The 10,715-nt window shown below is 42.5% G+C and overlaps 1 protein-coding gene across 3 annotated transcripts in view; it reads right to left on the bottom strand.

The window, feature by feature from the left end:
- The window catches only part of LOC132831139 (uncharacterized), a 42,688-nt gene extending 37,074 nt beyond the window's left edge, over positions 1-5,614 (bottom strand). The window contains exon 1 of one of the 3 annotated variants that reach the window (XM_060849134.1): positions 5,509-5,614. The gene's annotated coding sequence lies outside the window, so the exon portion shown is untranslated. Of the gene's footprint in view, positions 1-4,395; positions 4,510-5,508 lie in introns of those variants that run through there. The other 2 variants (XM_060849133.1, XM_060849136.1) reach the window with 2 other exon arrangements.
- Positions 5,615-10,715: the final 5,101 nt, after the last annotated feature.

Raw genomic sequence — 10,715 nt, 5'->3', positions numbered from 1 at the left:
GGACTGAGAGGGGAAACTGGAGCATCTGGAGGAAACCCACACAGACACGGGGAGAATGTGCAAACACAAGAGGATCGGTAGATATAACAGTTAGGAAGAAATTTGAAAAGTTTAATGTTTTGCAAAAGTTTTCTTCAGGCTTCTTGTGAATTGTTAATCTCAACTGAAATATATTCAATACAGTAACAAAATCAGATTCCGCTTCTAAGTAATTTCATATTGCTTTTATAAAAACTGCAAACTGCACACAGACAGTTGCCCGAGGCTAGAATCAAACCCAGGTCCCTGGTGCTGTGAGGCAGCAGTGCTAACCACTGAGCCACCGTGCCGTCCCTATATAATGTGTGGAATCTTTAAGCTGCAGATGATATTCCCAACATGGGCAAGGGATAATTAGAGAGAGCTTTATTCTGCATCTAACCCCATGCTGTATCTTTCCTAAGTATACTGAGTATCCTGGGAGTACCTTGATGGGGATAACATCAAGAGAGAGTATTACTTTCAGTTGACCTTTAGTTTAAAAGAGTAGAGAAGCTTTACTCTGTAACTAATTCTGTGCTGTACTTGTCCTGGGAGTGTTTTCTGAAACATGCTGTACATAGGTATGTACAATATTGACCTATTTCAAATTGTCAGCTTACTAGCTAACAAGCACAAGACAAGTGTGTTTAGTGCTCTATTTCCTGAGATGACTTACACTGTGTGTACTTACAACCTGATGCAGTTCAAATTTACTTGCAAACCTTTGTCAAAGCAAAGCACACAAACATTTCACAGAGTTTAAAGGTCTTTGCTCAGCTGGTCAGAACATGAACATAATCTGTTACACTGCATAATTCTATCCAGTCACGGGAAGAAAAAAGGGTCAAAGATATTTCAAGAAGTGAAAAGTTCATTGACTTCACTCAGATATTTGGCTGTCAAGAGAAGCAGATTGGACCCAAAGGCAGTGACCCCACTGCCAGGAATGGATGGTCTCTACCTAAATTAGTTCTAAGCCTCCAGAGGAAAACAGTAATTGTGAAACCACAAACAAAATTACATACAACATTTGGATAGTGTACAATTCTGGCCACTCTGCTGTACTGTGTCCAATTCTGGTTGCCCTGTTATAGGATGTTATTAATCTGGAAAGGGTGCAAAAAAGATTTACAAACACGTTACTGAAACTGGAGAGTTTGAGTTATAAGGAGACACTGAGATTTCTTTCCCTGGAGCATAGGAAGTTGAAAGAGATTTATAAAATCACAAGGGGCATAGAAAAGGTGAATAGCCAAAGTCTTTTCACCAGGTTGCAGGAGGGAATAGGTTTAAGGTGAGAGGGGCAAGATTTAAAAGACCTGAGGGGCAAATTTTCACACAGAGGGTGGTGCACATATGGAAGGAGCTACCAGAGGAAGTGGTAGAAGTGGGTACAAGTACAACATTTAAAAGACATTTGGACAGCATGAATAGGAAAGGTTTAGAGCGATAGAGGCCAAACACAGGAAAGCTGGTCGGCATGGATGAGTTGGGTCGATGGACCTGTTACTGTGCAGTATACTTCTGTGACTCTATGACTCCACCCCTTAACAGCCTGAAGGATAGAAAAGGCATTTTCAAGCTGTAGGCTGGTGACAGTTGAATGCTGCAAAGATCAGTGATGGGACTTCAGCTGTTTACAAACAATATTAACTACCTAAATGAAATTGCTTTTCCTGATATACATCAATGATCTGAATTTTAGTGCACAGGATCAATTCCAAAGTTTGCAGATGACATGAAACTTGAAAGAATTGTAAACTGTGAAGAGGATAGTGTCGGACTCAAAAAGGACATTAACACACTGGTGGAGCAGGCGGATGGTAGTAGCTAAGTTGTAATGCAGAGAATTTAGAAGTGATGCAGTTTGGTTAGAAAAGCATTGAATAACAATATAAAATAGGGGGTACAATTCTAAATCGTGTACAGGAACAGATGGACCTGGGTGTATATGCAGACAGATGGAGAGAGCAGTCAGCAAACCATATAGTATCCTGGGCTTCATTGCCAGGGGCAAAGAGTACAAGAGTAACAAAGTGCTGTTGAACTGGTATAAGCCACTTGTTAGGCCTCGGCTGGAGTACTGTATGGAGCGCTGGGCATCACATTACAAAAAGGATGTGAGCATTTTGAAGACAGTGCAGACGTCATTGACAAGAATGGTTCTAGAAATGAGAAACTTCAGTTTAGAGGTTACATATAATAAATTGGGACTGTTCTCCTTGGAGAGAAGGCAGCTAAAAGAAGATGTGGTAAAGGGCCTCAAAATCATAGCAGGCTTGAAAGAATGCACAAGGAGAAACTGTTCCTACTTGTAAAAGGAATAAGAATGAGTAGGCAGAAATTTGAATTATTTTGCAAAAGAAGATGACATGATAAAAAAGAGTTTTCACTCAGCAGGTGAATGTGGTGGAGACAGGTTCAACTGAGATATTGAAGAGTATATTGGATGATTACTTGGATTAAAGTTTTGTGCAAGAGTACAGGGGAAAAAAAAACCACATTGGTACAAAGTAATGATGCTCATTTGAGGAGTCAGTGTAGGCACAATTGGTCAAAAAGTTTCCTTCTTCATCATAAAGCTTGTGATTTTGAAAGGAAATACAGGAGCAGAGGGGGTGTGCATTAATCTTGGAAGATGACAGGGCTGTTCGAGAAAGTGATTAATTAAGTGGTTAATCAATAGGAGCACAGAACGTGAAAGCAAGGCAGTCATAATAAACGTGAGTAAGACATTGGTTCGGCCTCAACTACAGTATTATGTCCAGCTCTGGATTCTATCCTTGAGAAGGATGTGAATGAGCAAGAAAGATTAATGAGAATCATTCTATAGATAAAGAACTGCTGTTAGTGGATAGATTGGAAAAGTTGGGCTTGTTTTCTGTGCAGAAGAAAAAGTTGAGATGGGACTTGATAGAGGTGTTCAAGATCATGAAACGTTTGGACAGAGGTTGTGGGTGGCACGGTGGTTAGCACTGCTGCCTGACAGCGTCAGAGACCCGGGTTCAATTCCCGCCTCAGGCGACTGACTGTGTGGAGTTTGCACATTCTCCCCGTGTCTGCGTGGGTTTCCTCCGGGTGCTCCGGTTTCCTCCCACAGTCCAAAAATGTGCAGGTTAGGTGAATTGGCCATGCTAAATTGCCCGTAGTGTTAGGTGCAGGGGTAAATGTAGGGAATGGGTCTGGGTGGGTTATGCTTCGGCAGGTCAGTGTGGACTTGTTGGGCTGAAGGGCCTGTTTCCACACTATAAGTAATCTAATCTTGGGTAGCACAGAACAGGCCTGACCATTGATCCTCATGTAATCACCCTCAAATTTCTGTGACCATATGCATGTCCAGCACTCTCTTAAATGTCCCCAATTACCTTGCTTCCACAACTGCTGCTGGCAACGCATTCCATGCTCTCACAACTCTGTGTAAAGAACCTGCCTCTGACATCCCCTCTATACTTTCCTCCAACCAGCTTAAACCTATGACCCCTCGTGTTAGCCATTTCTGCCCTGGGAAATAGTCTCTGGCTATCGACTCTATCTATGCCTCTCATTATCTTGTATACCTCAATTAGGTCCCCTCTCCTCCTCCTTTTCTCCAATGAAAAATATCCGAGCTCAGTCGACCTCTCTTCATAAGATAAGCCCTCCAGTCCAGGCAGCATCCTGGTAAACCTCCTCTGAACCCTCTCCAAGGCATCCACATCTTTCCTGTAATAGGGCGACCAGAACTGGACACAGTATTCCAAGTGCAGTCTAATCAAAGTTTAATAGAGCTGCAACAAGATCTCAAGACTCTTAAACTCAATCCCCCTGCTAATGAAAGCCAAAACATCATATGCTTTCTTAACAACCCTGTCCACTTGGGTGTCCATTTTAAGGGATCTATGTATCTGCACACCAAGATCCCTCTGTTCCTCCACACTGCCAAGAATCCTAGAATAAATCCTAAATATCAAGAACTAGAGAGAACAGATTTAAGGAGATTACCAAAAAAGTGAAAGCAACACCAGGAAGAACATTTTCATGCAGCCAGTGATTAGACCATAATAACATAAGAAATAGGAAAAGGAGTAGGCTATTTGAGCCCCTCGAGCTTGTTCTGCCATTCAGTAAGATCTGATATTCCTCACATCCACATTCCCGCATTTTCCACATCAATCTTGAATCTCTGACTTGATCAAGAAGGTATGTGTGTCAGCCTTAAACATACAGTTCTCTGTGACAAGGTTTTCCAAAGATTCGCAACCCCCAGATTTGGGATCTAGAACACACAGCAATATGGTGTGTTGGAGGGAGGGTCAATCAAGACATTCACTAACAAATTAGATCACTATTTGAAAACGGAATAAAGGCAGAGGAGCAGCGGTAGGCAAATTTCACCTTCCGTGCGTGAGACGATAGGCCAAATGACCTCCTTCTGTACTTGACCATTTTATGTTGAACAAACGGTGGAACTGTTCAATGGGATGGATGGACCACACCAGATCTGATTTTTCATTATTTCAGTCAACTTTGTCATCTCTTCCAATGTTTAACAAATTCTAGATTTAAAAAAACATCAAAACAATAAAAAGTCTGCTGCTTGGACATCAGGCAATATAATTCCAGCAGGTGGAGAAAGTTTCAAGTGCAGTGATTACACAGAGCTGGGGTGTTTAAGGATTACACAGAGCTGGGGTGTTTAAGGATTACACAGAGCTGGGGTGTTTAAGGATTACACAGAGCTGGGGTGTTTAAGGATTACACAGAGCTGGGGTGTTTAAGGATTACACAGAGCTGGGGTGTTTAAGGATTACACAGAGCTGGGGTGTTTAAGGATTACACAGAGCTGGGGTGTTTAAGGATTACACAGAGCTGGGGTGTTTAAGGATTACACAGAGCTGGGGTGTTTAAGGATTACACAGAGCTGGGGTGTTTAATGATGAGGAGGAATCCCTGGGAGTTGAGATATTTTGGAATATTGGAGGAATTTGGGGAGGGGGGGATGTCAATATCACAGGATCATGAGGTATTCTGGTGCCAGGTTGAGTGTATTTCAGCATTAGGGGTTCGGTGTATTTTGGTTGTTGGGGATATGGACAAGGGGCATTTGGAAGTACATGGGAGAATGGGGAGGAGGTAATTAGGGATTATGAGGGGGTCGGGATTGTTTGGAGGGTATTAGAGTATGAGAGGGTCGGGATCGCGGGGAGAGGGCCGGCCCCCGACTCTCCGAGCGGAGCGGGGCCTCGGCCTCACTCACCGCCCAGCCCCGCGCGCAGCTTCCCCGAGTCCGGCTCTGGGCCCGGGCCCGCGCCCGCGCCCGCGAGCAGCAGCGACTGAGTCTGCGCAGACGGCGGCCTAATGGCACCGTCACTGGGAACCTTCTGGAAGCGGCTTCGAATTCCCTTCCGTTCGGGGCCTGCAATGTGAAACAAAATCAAAACCCGACCCTAGATGAGGGTGATGCTGGAGAAGCACAGCAGGCCAGGCCGCACCCCAGCATTTACTCACCTTCCTGCAGGAGAAGATGTCCGCCTCTACTTTCTCTTTCTCCTCAGATGCTGCCAGACGTTTCTCCACCCTCTGCTCTAACTGGTTTACAAGTGACTCGGAGCCACTTACCCGAAATAATTGATTGGCATCACATTACAAACTCTTAACCATCTGGTAGTAAAAGGGTAGATGGAAACACCATCATGTGCAAGTTCCCCTCCAAACCACTCACCATCCTTACATGGAAATATATCACTGTTTCTTCAGTGTCACTCTCCTCCTAATAACACTGTAGGTATATCTATACAAATGGATCAGGTAATATCATGTGAAGATGCTAAATTATGGTCTCCTTTTGTTCGCTTTTTTTTGTGGACACCACAATTGCAGTCTTATTGGACTATGTTCAAAGTTTGGGAGAAGATTTGTAGCTCGGGTGCTCGTTGTTGTGGTTCTGTTCACCGAGCTGGGAATTTGTGTTGCAAACATTTCGTCCTCTGACTATGTTTGGCTCATAGCAATTTTATTATAATATACTAATTTCCAACTTTTCTTCCAAATCGTTTGGAGCTATGAACTGGGAACTATGAGCTAAATGTGACTTTTGGACTATGGGTAACATCTTATGTTAAAAGAAAAACAGACCAAACTAGCTTTTGTTAATTTGCAAGGCCAGCCATGGAATTTGGTTGCAGTTTGGTTCCTGATCAAGGATCTGTAGGTGCTTCCTCACCAGGGATGAGAAGTATGTTTAAACAGAAAGCTGAAGTTGGCTACTGACAAGGCCTGAGAGTTAGTTCCAGCAATTCTGGAAGACGTTTACGCTCAAGCAGATGACAGATTTTGAATGGTAACTGGAACCTCGCAGAGGAGATGGTCAGTCTTTCAGAGACTGGCCAGAATTTGAACTGTGTTTTGTGTGAGAAGGAATTTGGCTGTTGGTGCTATAACATGAAGAATTGAAGGTTCCTTGCCTAATCTCCCATGAACAGATCTAGGAAGCTCAGAGAAAAATCAAACTAAGTTATAAGTACTACTACCTTTCTCTGAGTGAATTGCAAAGGTGACCCTGATTGACATCTTCAGAAAGTCAACTAAGAAATCATCACCTATACCAATGGAAAAACACATTGTGAAAACTACTTAAGTAACCTGGCTAGTTTTGCTACTTTCTTTTATTTATCCCTTAATTGAGTTTGTTTGTCTGCCTGTCTTTTGTGTGAATGCGGCTGAAACAAAGGCTGTGGTATTTAAAGCCTAGATCAATTAGATAACTGTTGTTTAATTTTTGCTCTGCTAAAGTTACTATATTGTTAATAAATTGCTAATCTTTTATTTAAAGTACAAAACAGTGTCTGAGATTGGAAACTCAAAATGAGGTGGTCACATGGCCAAATGAATACGGTGTCTTGACTTCAATATTAACAGGGATGCTAACAAAAGATTGCAGGTTTGAGTCCTGCTGAGACTGTCTCTCGCAATAAATCTGTTTTGGCCAAAAAAAAGATGTGAGATTCAGCTCACTGGCTTTGAATAAATTATCACACAAATTTTACCAAAATGATACTAGGCTTAAATTGTGAGAATGGGTTGTAAAATATGCTTTGTATTCCTTTGAATATAGAAGTTTAGAGATTAAAGCATGTGATGTTTAAGATGAAGGGATTTGATGGATGTAGGTAGAGAAACTATTTCCTTTGATACAAATGTTGAGAAGAGGCTGTTCAAAAAGTCTCATGAGAAACCAGTGGGATCAATTTTGAGGATCTCTGAAGGTTTAAATTTTACTGTGTTGCAAATACCAAAGTAGAAAGGCTTTTGTCTCTGTGTCATGACCCTACATTTATACCACATGAAAGCTGATTAGTTAGCAAATAGCCTCTGGTAGAGACATTGCCATGGAAAATTCATTAATGACAATGATTGACAGTTAACGTGGTTCTGTTCGCCGAGCTGGAAGCTTTTGTTGCAAACGTTTCGTCCCCTGGCTAGGCGACATCATCAGTGCTTTGGAGCCTCCTGCGAAGCGCTTCTTTGATGTTTCTTCCGGTATTTATAGGGGTCTGTCCTTGCCGCTTCCGGGTGTCAGTTTCAGCTGTCCGCTGTAGTGGTTGGTATATTGGGTCCAGGTCGATGTGTTTGTTGATGGAGTTTGTGGATGAATGCCATGCCTGTAGGAATTCCCTGGCTGTTCTCTGTCTGTCTTGCCCTATGATAGTGGTGTTGTCCCAGTCGAATTCATGTTGAGTGTTGTCTGTGTGTGTGGCTACTAGGGATAGCTGGTCGTGTCGTTTCGTGGCTAGTTGATGTTCGCATACATGAACAGAGAACAGCCAGGGAATTCCTACAGGCATGGCATTCATCCACAAACTCCATCAACAAACACATCGACCTGGACCCAATATACCAACCACTACAGCGGACAGCTGAAACTGACAACCGGAAGTGGCAAGGACAGACCCCTGTAAATACCGGAAGAAACATCAAAGAAGCGCTTCGCAGGAGGCTCCAAAGCACTGATGATGTCGCCTAGCCAGGAGACGAAATGTTTGCAACAAAAACTTCCAGCTCGGCGAACAGAACCACAACAACGAGCACCCGAGCTACAAATCTTGGCACAAACTTTGATTGACAGTTAACCACAAGAGCTGAAAATGTGTAGCTGGAAAAGCGCAGCAGGTCAGGCAGCATCCAAGGAGCAGGGGAAATCGACGTTTCGGGCATGAACCCTTCTTCAGGAATGTTCATTCCTGAAGAAGGGTTCATGCCCGAAACGTCGATTCTCCTGCACCTTGGATGCTGCCTGACCTGCTGTGCTTTTCCAGCAACACATTTTCAGCTCTGGTCTCCAGCATCTGCAGTCCTCACTTTCTCCTAGAAGTTAACCACAAGACTTTGTTTAAACCAGGCAGGTTGTCCCAGCCTATCCTTATAACTCGAACCCTCCAGGATATTGCCATGAATGGAGAGTTTGAGTTATAAGGAGAGGCTGGAACCTTTTTCACTGGAAAGTAGAAGGTTGAGGGGTAACCTTATAGAGGTTTATAAAATCATGAGTCATATCAATTCGGCAAGTAGCAGGTATCTTTTCCTTAGGGTGAGGGATTTCAAGACTCAAGGGCATGTTTTAAGATGAGAGGAGAAAGATTTTAAAAAGACAACGGGGGAATTTGTTTTTAGTGTTTTGTGTAAGGGAGGAACTTCCAGAGGAATGGTAGATATGGATACAGGTACAATGTTTGAAAGACATTTAGATAAGTACATAAATAAGAAATGTTTGGAGGGATATGGGCCAAGCGAAGGCAGGTTGGACTATTTTAATCTGGGATTATGGTTGGCATGGAATGGTTGGACTAATCAATCTGTTTCTATGTTCTATGACTCGTTAGGGCATTATCCTGTAAAACAAATCCTTGAATGATTTACTTATTTTGTTTTACCAGAACAGGCAGTGTCTCTGCAGATTATTTTTATGCAAATAACAGGGCTGTGTGGAGATTTTTAAAAAATCAACCTGTTCAGAATTTTTTTTTTTATTGACCAATTTTTCTAATCAGCCTGTTCAGAAGTTATTACATACTTCTGGAGCAGGCAGGACTTGAACCCAGGCCTCCTGATCCAGGGTGGGGGTACTACCACTGAAACACAAAGCTCCTTTGTAATAAAATATACAACAGCACCATCTGCCAATCCTAAATTGTTCGTCTGCATAATTGTTTGTATATTTGAGATTATCGAGCAAATGGTGTCCAATATTAATGTGATTCTAGATGGTGTATAAAGAAAAAATGTTTCTGTTGCACTTTCAGTAATTACCACTTTGAAATTCTTTTGCCCATGGTTTGCTTATTTGCCGTAGAATAGGATTGGAAAACCTCAAGATAATTACTGTTTTATTAAACGGAACATGTTCAGGTTGTACTATTGCTCGCTGAGCTGGAAGGTTTGTTTTTAGATGTTTCGTCACCATACTAGCAACATCGTCAGTGAGCCTCCAGTGAAGTGATGGTATCTTAAGGTGGGTAGTAAGATTTCCAGCTCTTTCTCAGAGGATGGTAATGGGGTCCAAATCAATGTTTTGTTGATGGAGCTCCGGTTAGAATGCCAGGCCTGTAAATTCCTGTTGTATTTCTGTTTAGCTTGTCCTATGATGGATGTGTTGTTCCAGTCAAAGTGGTGTCCTTCCTCATCTGTATGTCAGGATACTAGTGATTAGTGGGTCATGTCTTTTGATGGCTAGAGATGTTCATGTATCCTGGTGGCTAGTTTTCTGCCTGTTTGTTCAATGAAATGTTTGTTACAGTCCTTGCATGGTATTTTGTAAATGGCATTCATTTTGCTGGTTGTTGATATGGGGTCCTTTAGGTTCATCAGCTGTTTTTAAAGTGTTTAGGTTGTGTGTTTGCTCGATGAGTTGTAGGTTTGATATCAAGATGTTTCATTACCTGGCTAGGTAACATCATCAGTGGCAACCTCCAACTGAAGTGAAGCTGTTGTCTCCTGCTTTCTATTTATAGGTTTATCCTGGATGGGGTTCCTGGGGTTTGTAGTGATGTCATTTCATGTTCGTTTTCTGAGGGGTTGATAGATGGTATCTAGATCTATGTGTTTGTTTATGGCGTTGTGGTTGGAGTGCCAGGCCTCTAGGAATTCTCTGGCATGTCTTTGCTTAGCCCTGTTCCAGGATAGATGTGTTGTCCTAGTCAAAATGATGGGTTTTTTTCATTCGTGTGTAGGGCTATGAGGGAGAGAGGGTTGTGTCTTTTTGTGGCTAGCTGGTGTTCGTGTATCCTGGTGGCTAACTTTCTTCCTGTTTGTCCTATGTAGTGTTTGTGGCAATCCTTGCATGGAATTTTGTAGATGACATTGGTTTTGTCCAGGGTCTTTTATTAGTTTCTGTTTGAGAGTGTTGGTGGGTTTGAGTGCAACTAGGATTCCAAGGGGTCTTAGTAGTCTGGCTGTCATTTCTGAAACTTTTTTTGATGTATGGTAAGGTGGTTAGGGTTTCTGGCTGTGTTTGGTCTGCTTGTTGTGGTTTGTTCTTGAGGAATCTGCGGACTATTTTTTTTAGTATCCGTTCTTCTTGAATACGTTGTATAGGTGGTTCTCTTCTGTTTTCCAAAGTTCGTCTGTACTGCAGTGTGTGGTGGCTGTGATTGATGGTGGTTGGGGTGTGTGTGAGATGGTCTCTTCTGGAAGTGTGGGATGCCAGAAGTTTGACAGAA

This window comes from Hemiscyllium ocellatum, chromosome 33 (assembly GCF_020745735.1).
Source record: "Hemiscyllium ocellatum isolate sHemOce1 chromosome 33, sHemOce1.pat.X.cur, whole genome shotgun sequence".
NCBI lineage: Eukaryota > Metazoa > Chordata > Chondrichthyes > Orectolobiformes > Hemiscylliidae > Hemiscyllium > Hemiscyllium ocellatum.
This window is presented reverse-complemented; position numbering and strand designations above follow the sequence as displayed.